Source organism: Gymnogyps californianus, chromosome 25, assembly GCF_018139145.2.
Source record: "Gymnogyps californianus isolate 813 chromosome 25, ASM1813914v2, whole genome shotgun sequence".
Taxonomy (NCBI): domain Eukaryota; kingdom Metazoa; phylum Chordata; class Aves; order Accipitriformes; family Cathartidae; genus Gymnogyps; species Gymnogyps californianus.
Genome location: NC_059495.1, coordinates 5,976,318 through 5,989,554, shown reverse-complemented (window position 1 = coordinate 5,989,554; position 13,237 = coordinate 5,976,318). Strand labels below are relative to the sequence as shown.

The 13,237-nt window shown below is 51.4% G+C and overlaps 1 long non-coding RNA gene across 1 annotated transcript in view; it reads right to left on the bottom strand.

The window, feature by feature from the left end:
- The window catches only part of LOC127025890 (uncharacterized), a 53,111-nt gene extending 52,310 nt beyond the window's left edge, over positions 1-801 (bottom strand). Inside the window, exons 1-2 of the long non-coding RNA XR_007767707.1 lie at positions 755-801; positions 538-637 (exon numbers count right to left, since the gene is read on the bottom strand). This is a non-coding gene — a long non-coding RNA (uncharacterized LOC127025890). The remainder of the gene's footprint in view (positions 1-537; positions 638-754) is intronic.
- Positions 802-13,237: the final 12,436 nt, after the last annotated feature.

Below are 13,237 nucleotides of genomic sequence, written 5' to 3'. Positions count from 1 at the left end.
TCTCTATGCAAGGCACTCACTGTACTCAGAGAGAGCGAGAGGCAAACTAGGGATAAGCAAACGCACACCCCCTCATGCTCAGTCTTGCACAGCCCAAAACACAGCTCGGCACAGGCCTCCTGCTTCCTGCCAACCAAAAAAAACCACAGCCTCCAAAAGCCAGCACTGCAGCTTATCCTGCGCAGCTGCCCCTAGGGAACTCGGTGTAAGAAGCAGCACGATCTCAGCCTCCCTCAGGGCTCAGAAAAGTCAAAGGCACACACCATCCCGTGCAGCCAGTTTCTGTAACTCTCCGTGCTTGCCAGCCTCTGCAGCCTCAGGGGAGGGTCAGCAGCAACGAGGACCTCAAGCATTCTTTTCCAAAACAACATTAAATATACAACCAACTGCTAGGTAAATAAAAACATGCCCTTAGCTTGAAGCTTCATGACATTCAGCAACACAACCCTGTGCTTCTCTGGACACTTGCAGCTGGCAATTCATTAAAAGAAATCTCCGGTTGGTTCCCACCATCCCATAAGTTCACCCAAATCCTACCTTATCACACAAGCAGCAACTCAGATCCAGCCAGGACTTTCTCCGCTGCACCAAGCTGCCACATGGTAACCCAGGATGCTCTGACTTTTACAGAAAGGACCTGGAAACAAGGGGGGGGGGGGAAAGGGGGGATAAGTATTCAGAAAAATCAGGGTATAACACGCTCACATCCTCCTTGTTACTCCTCAAGTCTTTAATCTCCCAGGTCACTCCTTACCACAAAGCATCCATCAACCACACCAAAAGAGCTGCCTCTCTCACCCCTTCCCTGCAAAACCCAACCTCAACTGAGCCTGATTTATACAAACTCCTTGCCCTCACACCCCTGCGAGGACAGGTTAATTGGAGCCACAAGGTTGACCTCCTCCTCTTCTGCAGGTGGGACAGTTTACTTTGTGAACCCTCTCCCTCCTTCTTGTTTCCCAAACAGTCACAGCTGGCCCAGGGAATCTGCCTTTTAGATGCACTTTAAAGCCTCTGTGGCTGACTGGTACTGGAAGACTTGGGAAGCCCTGTGTTTTTCCAGTTTATCTAAAAAGCTTCGCAAGGCTTAGAGAAAGCACGGGGAATTACTGCGCAGGAGATCTTATCGGAGTCACGGTCACGCACCTGGAAGCACACACCTAAACCACCTGTACGACACACATACGTTAGGCTTCCCTTCGGGTATGTGCCAACACATCCGCAAAATTACGTGTTCATTTCAAACGAAAATCACTGACGTGCACTTCCAGCCGCAGCAGCGGGACATAAACAAAGCCTGTGTGTATACACACACACGCATATGTACACACACACCAAATACACGTGCACACCCTTGTGTGCAAATTATCTGTCTTCCATTTGTATTTGGTTTGGCTGCACAGCCTGCTCTCCGTGGGCTCGGCCAGTAGATATCCAGGCTAAGATAAACACCAGACAGCTGCTGGGAGCCAGAGATATTTTGGTGATTAACAGCTGTGCGGGGCTATACAACAGAGACCCCCCCGACCTCCGCAATTCCTCCAGAACAGGCTGTTTCATTTCAGATTGCTGTTTGTCAGGGGAAGGCTGGAAGCGATCAGAAGAGATTCTCCGCAAAACGCGCAGGTGGGAAAGCTGGCGAGGAGCAACCGTTGCCCAAAATCCCATCCCTTCCCCGGCACGCCGGCCGTGGCAGCCTGCGTTGGCTTTGCCCAGCGCCTCTTGCGCAGCGCTTGCAGCCACAACTGCAAAAACGCGATTGCTTATTTCGAGGTTTCTCGAATCTGTGGAGGAATAGCCAAAAGCTGACAGCGGAGCCTGTTCTCATGGCATGTCTGGTTTAACATCACCGAATACTTCAGAAGAAGGTCTTGCAAGTGTTTCGCTTTGGGCTCTTTGCAAATGGGCTCTTCTCTTCTAGTACAGGCATGCAGCAAGTGACAGTCTTGTCCTGGAAGAGGAGAAGCTGGGAAAAGGAGATAGACCTGGGCTTTGGAATAAGAATGGGGCTGATACACAGGGAAGACAAAAGAAATATTATTACCCCTTCATACCAAGAGGGAACAGGATGCATAATGACCGTAGCTGATCATTTCCAAAGAGCACAAGGAAATTCCCAGTCTGACTTTCCCGGTTAGAAAGGAGAGCCGCAGCTGCGGCAGGACTGCTGAATGGAAATCCATCCCGAGCAGCAGCAGCCTACGATGCCTTACACACAACTGCAGAGCCAAAGACGTTTTGACGGAGGAAAGGGGCGAAAAGTGGGAAGTTGCTCACAATGCGACTATAAAAACAAAGTCTAGGGATTAGTTAATAATGTGTGGTCTGAGAAAACAAACACATCTCCCCATAAAGACCCCAGTTCAAATAAACTGGTGCTGTTGTCATTAAAACCCACCATCTGCAGGTCTGTTTTCCACTGGGTCTAGTGTGAAATTTAAAGGGACCACTGCGTGGAGAAATAGTCCCCCAACACCCTCCTTTGGGGCACTTCAAAACCCAGATGTGGCTGAAAGACACCGTGACTTGGACTCATCCCTGCATAACATTTGTATTCAAACTAAACCTATATAGCTGCAAGTCCTTAAGCTTTTACGCAGGAAGCCTAAGTTGAAGGCAACGGCTTCTTGTCTTCAAAACGATGAAGCCCGCAGACCCTAAAAAGCCAGCAAATGTAGGGGTGTGGAAAGATGGCTGGTTGTGCCCAAGGCGACTGCGTGCCCCGTGGAGCTCTCCTCCTCCTCTTCCTCTCTGCTCCCAGCTCCCTCCCTGCAGTGCAATAGGTAAAGCCCCGGACCTGAGAAACTAGGTCTAGTACTAAAGCCCCCCGAGCTCGGTGGGGGAGTGGAGACCTCCCTGGCTCCGCTCAGGTCGCCCTTTCATGCCTGATTGCAGCTCATCGAGGCCCAAAGTCTAATAACGAAACAACCGAGGCCGAGAGCTCCCTCTGACAGCTTAACTGATGGTTGTAATTAGGGACTAGCCCACACAGCTTTTCATTAGTGCGCCGCACAAGACTTATTACGACCGTTGTGGAGAGACTGTGCTCCACGTCCAGGAAAAAGGCATCAAGGCCCCCAAGCCTTCAAGGAAAAGGGGAGCAGAAAGGCTTGGTGCGAACAGGGAGCGCTCCGGGCTCTCGCGGATTCGTCAACGGCCATCAGCGCGCATTTTCAGCGCAGAGCGAGGTTTCATTTGCAGGGAGTTTGCATTCTGCGTACGTCCACGCACATTTTTGTTTCATCGCACGTGGCGTATTCATAATTTTTTAAACTTCTGCGGCACCCTGATTATTCCCCAGACGTTGGTGACTGCAGGCAGTCTCTTGAGTCTCTGCTGCTTTCTCTCCAGACAATCTACGTATCCCTAGACGAGCCTGACCATCTCTTGCCTTAGTCCATGGGTCGCTGGTTTTGGCTATGATTCCCTTACCAGCCTTCTCTGAGCACTGGCTAAGATCTCCCGCCGCAGCTGTGGTGATGCTGGGTAGCTGGGGTGTCTGTTTTGCTTCCTGAAAAATTAAAACTGTTTTCTTACGTAGCAAAAGACTAACCATACCAAGAAATACGCTCCTTTTCTAGACGACAGGTAGAACGGAGTCCTCTGGGGTCCCTACTTTCTTCCTCCCTTCTGTCTTTCCAAGCAGAACCTGCTTCTCTCTCCCACACTGCAAACAAGATTTTTGGGTTTTGTCAGTTTGATTCTGCAGCTTCGAGTTTTCTTACCCCTGGGCAATGTCTGCTCTTCTCATAGCTGTTTTATAGAAGAACTTGTGATTGTAAATGGCAAAGTGAAGGAAAAGGAAGTAAACTGGTTATTGTGCCAGAATCCCTCCTGGCACTCCTCCCATTTCCATTTTCTCTTACATTATAAAGCTGGAATAAATCAGAAGTGAGCAGCACACCGGTAAGCTGATGAAAGGGGAGCAGAATCAACACTCCGGTCCCTTGCACTGGTATAAAATGGTGTAGTCCCATGCAGGCAACAGTGAGCCTGAACTACAAGTGGTGGGGAAGGAGAATAGACTCAGAGTGTTTATTAGCAGTCATAACCTTAATCAAATAACACTCAAGGATATGTACAGAAATCTGTTCCACTGCAGCCTCCCAAGCCAAATAAAGGAGTAAATGGGACTTCTATCAAAAATCTCTTTTAAAACTCATGCATGTTGGGTTCTAAAAAAAATATCCCGGTTTCTTGGGGAACAGCCAAAGCTCCAGAGGAGCTGCCCTAGATCAAACCAGCGGCCCATCGCGCCAAGCGTTCAGCCTCCTGCTGTGACCAGCTCCAACGCAGTGCAGAAAGGTGATGTCCCAGGACGAACCTGGCCGCTTGGGCAAACGGTGTCCCTGTGCGGAGGGAAGAGGATGCTCTCCCCGAAGCATCGGCCCTACCGGCATCTCCCAGCTCAGAGATCTCGCCCTACCCATTTCACTTTGCGTAGCAGGAGCCTCACTCGCTCCCTCTCCCCCATCTATGGGACTGCTTTAGTCAATGTTTACATATTATGTGGAATTACATGGTGGGGGGGTGGAAAGAAAAGAAACAGACTCTGTGTAATAGAGGTGCATGTAAATAATCACTGGCCTAATCCCCTTTGACAATGAAAGATATCCAACCAGAAAATGTTCACGTCTGTAACTCAACCTGAAATTTAAGCACGAGGAAGTCGTGTCAAAAGGGGACTTGGGTTCCCATAAAAGCCTCTCTACTTCCAGACCCTGGGCCCCCTAGCCAAAAAAACAGAGCAAACTTCCAGACATAACATCTGAGAAGTGCAGGCCTCACAAAGGGACTTGCTAACCTCTGCCGGAGAGACAACCACCAGGAAAACAAGCAGAGCGAAGGAAGCCTTCAAGCCCAGACGAAGTACCTGCCACGGAAGAGAGGCACGCTTTCCATCAGAGATGTAGCAGGCTGTGGTACATTATCCCACGAGGGCTGGCGAAAGCCATCTCAGGGGAGTCATTCGAAACCAGACTGGACAAAAAGCCTGGAGAAGATTCGTGGCTGGAGTCTGTTCTCCTCCGCTCTTGTGCAACAACCCTGAAGTTGATGCATGACAGAAGAATCTAGCTCGGTGTAGGAAGAGGAGCCCCTGCGCAACGAGAGGTGGATTAAATAACCTAATTGTGCTTTCAAGGCTCTTGCTCCATCACTTCTGTCCCACTAAGGATACACGGTGTGTGAGGTCCACCAGCATTGCACGGGCAGGGCTGAAAATCTTCCTGAAAGCAGCACGCATCAGCTGGGGAGCGGAGGGCACCTCCAACGGAGGGGGTACTCCTCTCTGTGTGAGGATGCCTGAGGTTAATGCCTCCTTTGCAGTCAATGATGACATTAAAGAAGAGAAGCAATAAGAGCCAAATTTTGGGCTACTTTTAAGAGCAGAGGGCCAGGTCAGGACCCGGCTTCTGGTTTTTCACGAAGGAAGAGAACCCCTAAGATGGCACCGTCTTTTCCAGGGCTAGCAGCTAGTCTGCTATATTCCCTGCCTCCACAACCCCTGCCTTGCCTGCCCGCACCTCAGCAGCCCCTCACGCACTGCCAGAGCACCACGCTGCCAGAAACTCTGATCATATTCTTCCAGCCACCAAGCACCCAGGCGGGCACTTGCCAAGGGCGGCTCAGAGCCCACCCTCGCAGCCATGTCCCACGCTCCATCAGAAAGAGCCCTTGCCGGGGGGGCAAGAGCCTCTTATTGCTCTAGAGGAATCCCCAGCTTAAAAAAGAAGAGCTGTTTCCATAGCACACACAGAAATTTCCTCCAGCCTGGTTAAGCCACGGGACTGGGGACTGGCTGGGGATATGTGAACACCGTAACTCAAGCATCAGGCCTGTTCCAGAGCAGGTAGCTTGCTCGTCTCGGTTTCTCCCATTATCTCGAATTGCATTTTTAGCTCAAGACCCCTACCAAAGGCAGGGTGACCCACTGGAGCATCAGCTTGTGCTCCCATTGCCTCCTCCATGCCCCTAACAGGTCCTGCCTGTGCTGCCTCCGGTCTGTAACGCTTGCGTGCTGCACCCTCTGCCTGCACAGAAGGCAGCGACACCCCGATGAAAGAGGAATATTAAGAGGAAAGCGTCGGGAAAACGGGCAGCAGGCTGCAGAGAGCAAAGCTGCTCAATTGTAGGACTTCACGGTTTCCCCTCTGGCCGTGAGTGAGGCTGGCTGCATTTCGTCTGTCTTTACCCAGAGCCTCCAGACACAAGACTCCACTGGTATTAAATTCCCGCCGCGTGCGACAGTATCCCTCTCCTGATACACTGGGGAGTTTCTCTTTGCTGGCTGGGAATTTTCCAATGGGATGGTTTCACATCGGAAAAATGCCGATACACTGAAATCAAAGCCCTTTGTGGGAACGTACCAGTTTCAGGGAACCTTTCATGGGAAAATTTCCTTCAAACCCAGGCTGGAGCTTTCCGCCTGAGAAGCGTGAGGAAGGGCGCTCCGCATCCAACATCCCCATCACCTGGCAGAGCCGGCGGCCCCCTGGGATGGGGACAACAACCTCCCTCTCTGTATTTTCTTCTCCCCACCTTCCTCGACCCTAGGACCTCTCGCCGTGAGGTTCACGTCTCCGCAGAGCAAAGTCATGAGACTTCTTTTACCTCTTAGAAACGCTGTAACCCTCAGGGGGACAGACCCGTCAGCCCTGCGGGCAGGACGTTATCTCGGGCCACAGGGAAGGGCAGATCTGGATGTGAAGCCACGCTCGCCGGCACGTGTCTCTTCTAGATCACTTGCCCACCGGCTTTTCCTAAGAAAAACCAGGCAGAGCCTTGGGTTCACCCTGAAGCAGGGCTGGAAACAGGCTCAAATGTGGGAGAAATTCCCACCGGGGAGCCAGGCACAGACCTTTAGCTTGCAGGGTGGTGTGGTGGCATGGTGGGGTTCACGAGTGTCGTGTCCTCCCTCCCGCCTCACCCCGTCCACGGTGGCTTTCTCTTGTCCCTCGCAGGCTCTGCGATGGCTGAGACAACAGCACCATCTTGTGCCTCTGCTTGGCTTGGGGAAAAAAATTAAGGGACAGTCCCGAAGCTCCCTCTCGCGGCTTTAGTTTCATTAAATTCCAGTTTCACTAAATTTGTTCCCAAAAAAGCATTTGAAGGGCTGCGGTCCTTCAAAAGACGTTCAAAGCCCAGGGAGGTGTCTCCATCTGTGACCTGCTGCTGCAGTGCTGGGGCCCGTAAGCGCTAACCTTACAGGCAGTTTAACTTAAATTGCCAGCTCCTTTGGCAGTTCAAGGTTGTTTCAGGAGGGTGCTCGCTGCAAACACGCCGTCGCAACGCCTGAACGGTGGCTGCAAGGCTTTCGACACCTGCGGTTTCAAAGCCGGCACTTTTAACCGATTCGGCGCAGAGCTGGGGGGGATTTGCTCATATGAGGTTGTCCCTGTTCTTTCCCAAGTGATTTCTTCCCCTATTGCAACCACTTTCTCATTTCACATCGTGATGAAATCGGGTCCTTCTGAAGTTTTCCCCCAGAACGATCCAGAGGGCTGACAGATTGCAAAACCTCTTAGTGCCATCTTATCTGCCAGTGCTTCTACTGCACTCCAGGCTAAATACAGCTGCTGCCAAGCAGAAAAGATGAACTTTTTCTTAAGGACAATACGATCTACAGACCAAGCGTAAGGAGCTTTTTAAAGGGTATTAGTAGCTTTAGATGTGGCTTTAGCTCCATCTTTGCCACTCAGGAAAGGTAATGCCAGTAGTTCTGTTCCCTCATGCTAATCTTATATCCGGATGTTTCAGGGTACCTGATCTGCGTTCCTCTCTCTCACCCACATCATTTTCCTCTCAAGCCACAATAAAGAAGTGCAGTTCTCAATCCTGTTCCCCTCCTTCCCTCCACGCAATCTCGCTTTTTCATTCCTAACCGCTGCGCTGTGCAACCGTCCTCTCAGCCCTTCGGCATCCTCTGCCTCCCACGAGCACGGGGCCCCGGCCTACGCTGCTCTCCAACTTGACAGAGACGCTTCGCCGAGGCTGCCAGCCAGGATCTTGCCATGCTTGACTAGCGCGAGCTTAGCATTGCGAGTTAAGCCTGCCTTCCCGTGTCCCTCGCCACGCACGCTGAGCTTTCCAGGGAATATCGCGCCTGATGGCGTGCCAGCCTTGTTGTTCACTATCGATGAGATAATGTCTCTTAAATCTGGATCCCTGACACGAGGGCGTTCAACGCCCTTTTGCCTGTGGCTGCATTCCAATTTCAGGACAGAAATGACCAGGAGAAATATGAGAGGTTAGTGACATTCTTGGCTTGGAAATCGCCAGCCTGTCGTGGAAAGGAATGCGATCAAAGAGAGACATTGCTGGTGTTTATTTTCAAGCCCTTGATGCGCGATGCACTTTAATACACGCTGTTCTAATGCAGCTTTTGGGCTTCAGGTGAACCTTGCCGAAGGGGGTGGAACAGGTTATTTTTGTTGGCGGAGCATATTGGGTCAAGAACAGCCCTTAAAAAGGATCGCAGCGCATCGTGCCTATTTATACCCTGGACGCTGTTTTCCTCAAGACAGGAAAGCCGAGGGATGGACAGGCCCTGCATCCCGCTTTTCCATGCAGGTGGTGGCAGGAACGTTGCCAGATGCCATTTTGAGTGCCTGCCTCGAGGGACAGGGGGATTTTCAGACTGTCCATAGGGGCTGCTTTGGAGATGCACATGAATCTGGGATAAAGCTCTTGAAACGATGTGTTTGTGCTGCACTGTGTTGAAAATGACAGCCATAAGCTAGTTTATTAGAATTCGCTTGCACGGACAAAAGCAAAAGCTTAATACAGCTTGATGGAGTGTACGGAGCCCAGAGCAGACTTGGTTCAATAAAAGCACATTGTCTTTTGAGATGATGATGAAGTACACTGCTGGGAAGGCTCTTTACCAGTCAGTCACACTGGGAAAGCTCCGGTCGCTTCGTCTTCAACGCTTCGTCACAAAAGGAGCAACAAGAAGCAATCTCCATCCTCTCAGAATTATTCAATTGTTCCAACAGCCCTTTTTTCTAGAGGAGCAACTTCCTCTCCCAAGGCCACATCCAGAGGGGCACAGGAGGTAAACCTGGGTGAGAACTAAAGCGTGCTGTTTGTGTGCTGGTGTTTGCAGCACGTGCGTGCTGGAGATGAGGGAGGAATCCAAGAATTTTTATTGGCCTCATCAGAGGAAAAACGTTGACGAGATCCTTACCGGCGCAGGAGCACGCTCCCGTCGCACAAATGAATTCCTCCAGTGGCCCCGATAGCAGATAGCATCAGAGCATCTGTCAAGAAGAAGAGATTACGGAGTGCTAATGCTCTAAAAGGCCTCCGTTCCCCCAGCGGCTGCACACAGGAGCAAACTAGAGAATACATTGCCGACAGCCCATCCAGCAGCATTTTTGCAACAAACAAAGTGCTATCAGACGGAGGGCACGAGCTGTCAGCGAGAAGAAAGCTCAGCTCGGTTAGCGGCGTCAGGAGCAGGGCATCCTGCATCCTCTGCCAGCCAGACACAGAAAGGATGAGCCACCAACCTGACAACTTGATCTTAAGTCATACAAGCTCAGCTTCCGTGGCTCTTTCTCACCATCCTATATTGTGAGAGCTCCCGAGGCACCCAGAAATGGCATCACTTCTCCGAGGGACACGGCTCATAGCTGCCCTTACGGCACTGTGCACGTCACCGCCTTGCAGCAATCAAGTGAAGCTATTAAATATCAAGTACTTCCCATGAAGCTGACATTTTTAATCCCCGCGCTGCCTTCCCTTTTCACACACTGATGGCTGGGGCCTTTCCCCACTGCGAGGGGCTCTTCCCCCCCCCACCCCCCCCATTTCTCCAGCCTTATTGCTCCCTCCCACTCGCAGCTGAGAATTAAAAGACATAATAAAGAGCCCTTGAACAGGAGGGGGAGCGTCTGGTGGCGGTGGTGGGGGGGAAAGCAGCTCCCTTGTTTGAGCCCGGGATTCATCTGCCTCTCCCCGCGGAGATAAAGAGGCCCTTTCACCCCAGCAACCAGAAGGTTGAAGCTGGATATGTGCTTACCAGCGCGGCCGTGGCTGGGAGCTGCCAGCCTGGGGTCTGACGGCGGTGACATTTCTCCCTCAGATTAGACGGCATGGTGCAAAAACGCATTAAGAGTTGCTGGGGAGACTGCCCCTTCATAAGGCTGCACGCTTGGGAGCGAGCCGCTGTAGCTATGAAACCGGGCCACGGCGTGGCTTCAGCCCCTTTCTGCAGATTAAGGTTAATAAGAGCCTCCCCAAGCCCACCGTGCCCACCGCGCTCTCCCAGCAGAGAGCAGACCGGACGGAGGTGGGAGCCCAGCGCCTCTAATATCCCCACCGGCGAGCGCGCTGTGCCCCTGCTTTTGTTCTCCGCTTCTGCCCAGTGATTTTCATTACAAATATCCTCTTATCATGTGCGCACGGGGGGAGGGACCGGGCCCACACAAAGAGAAAGAAAAGGCTGCTTGCTAGAAAACCAGTAATTACAGGGCCCGGGCTTTCCTCACGGAGGATTCATATGGATTCGACATGGCAGCGTTTCACACGTACGGCCCCTCCGGGGGCGAGCTCCTGTTTCGATTTCATTATCGGCAAGCTGGGCTGCCAGGGGAACTTTTGCCCCGAAATGAGTTCCCAAAAGGGGACAGTTGCACTTCTTTTATGATTTGCTTTGAAAGCAGTTTCGCTGCTGCCCCCAGAAGCCTCCGCGTTTGCTCGGGCGCACGACGGGAGAGCACAAATGCCAGGAGTTGGCTTCTCATCGCAGCGCCGCCGCTGCCGGCAAGTATGGGAAATCTTCTCATCTGTGGTCACCGCCTATTTTAGCAAAGTCTGGAGGTGTTGAATCAACCCTTCAAACGTCTCCTAACCCCACGTGTGACTTGTGAAGGCTGCGCTTTCAAGGTGCTTAAAGATAAGCAAATTCTCTGTTTGTCCTTTTACGAGGGAGGTAAAACATAACCCACGTATAAACGGAAGCAAGTAAAGCCTTGCAGGGCCGAAACTTGACCTTTTGTACTCACTTGCCGTAGGTATTGCGTGATTTTCTTCAGTTCAAGCTGAACGGGTCAGCACAGGACCCAGAGCTTTGCAGCGCTGGGACGTCTGCGCAGCTCTGGGTCAGGTTATCAACCCCATTTTGCAGCTGGGTGAAACGATGGCTCACAACAACCGGGCCAAGTTCATGCTGGAGGTCCAAAAGAAGAGGAAACCAAACTGCCTCCCCTCCCTGCTCAAAGAGCGTGTTAGCAACAGACAGCCCTCCTATTTACTAACTCATCCTTGTACGTTGTACACAAACCTGAAAGGGGGCCCGTTTGGGGTAATTTTACACCGTTCCTCTGGGGAACGTATCTTGGGGCCAGTTTTTCACCTTCCTTGGTGCTTCGCCAAGAACTCTGGGACCTTTGCAGGACACCTCGCAGTGGCAGGACTGACGACGAGAGCCAGAAAACTGTAGGAAAGATGTTTCTGCCATTAGCGCGCGCACTTTTAGGCAAGCTACCCCGATCCTTTGTGTTTTTATGATGTGTACGAGACAAGGACCAGCACATCGATCCCCTCTGCAATCCCAGAGGTAAGGTACAATCATTTGATGACAAATACTAAGAAATCCGCTGTCGTGGACAGAGCCCCATAGTACTAGAAGTCACTCCTGTCCCTGAAAGCTCACAAACTCAACATCCACCTGCGTACTCCTAGGTGCCTGGATCCGTTATTCTCGGGCCAAACGCGAAGCGTGGAGTTGGACTGTAGCTTAGGTTTCAGGTAACCCCCATCTGCTACTAAAAATGAGTCCCAGGTTTATGGTTTGGCTCCTCGTAAAGACAGGACCATTTGTAAAACTCAGACCCAAGCCCGGCATTCGGTTTCCAAACACGCTGAATTTTGCTTTGGTTCTGTCTCTTAATTCCCACCGTCTTTTCTTTCTCTCCTTATTTACTTGTTCATTTCCATGGGTCTTAATTTCCTGCACCCCGAGCCCTGCTGAGACCAGCCTCTGCCTACATGGGATTGCACGCTACAGCCCTTCCCTCTTCAGGGAAAGGTCAGGAACGGAGGTTTAGTGCGCCAAGAAGAAAGGCAGCAGCAGACAGACGGAGAGCACTCATAAAGATCTGGCTGTGAGCCTCTCTGAGAAAATGTCAGGTTGGGGAGGCTATAATAGCTTTAATCTGCAGTACAAGGGGATTAAAAGACTCGTTCTCACAGGACAAAAGAGAAAGGAGCGGAGCGGAAGGAGCGGAACAAGGGGAGAATGAAGACTGCAAGGGGAGGAAGGGAGAAAGTTAAAGAGCTCAACTATAAAGAGCATCGGGATTTAAAGAGCTCCGTCTTCTAGCGTAATAAATGTGAAGTGGCCTGCATGGAAAAGGGGCTTTAGCCAATGGCTTTGCTTTTGCTTTTTCACACTAAGCACACACACTGCAGCCTTCTTCAATCAGGGCAACTTGTTATGTTTGGCTTTGTTGATTTTCAGGGGCAAAGGAGTAGGAGGGGGAAACAGAAGGTTAATGAGGCTCTGCCAGATGCGACATTCGAAAGAAGCGGTGGGCATTATATATATATTTTTTTTTTCTTAAACAGTGGTTTATGGCCTTTGATCCTCACCCCTGCTGTCCCCCTCCTCCAGCTCGTCCTTCAAACCCCCCTTGTCCCCGAGGGCCGTAGAAGAGGGAAGGGGCCTGGGAACAGGAAGGAAGTACGCCGAATTGCGGGACGCTCTCCTCAAGTACTGCTTGAGCAACCTTTTCAGCCGCTCAGCGAGGCCAGGAGATGAAGAGAGCGTAATTGAAAGGGTAAGGAAAGAAGGCGACTTTAAATAGAGGGGAAAAAAAACAACCCAATGCATCAGCTACAGGAGATGTAAGGGCCAGCGAGCTGCCAACGCGGACAAGCAAGCTGCGCTCCAAAAGGGAAACCAGGTACTCAAAGCCAGCTTTTAGCATTGCTCACGTCCTGCAGGAAACAGGGTTTCTTAGGGCTGGATGCTAACCTCAAATCAAGGCAGGACTGCCCCGCTACATTAGCGGGGAGGTTTGGACATATTTACATTAGGACACTGCCAATATTCTCCTCAAAGACAAGAGGACTCTTCCCCCACCTGGAAGTAAGGACATACTTTAGCCTTCAAAAACCTTTGAAGAAACGGCAACACGGGAGGGTAAGCCAACCACCCAGGAGTCCTGAGTTTCCTCCCATTTACACACTCACCAGCCTAAGGCACTCTGAGAAGAGAGAAGCAGGTTTC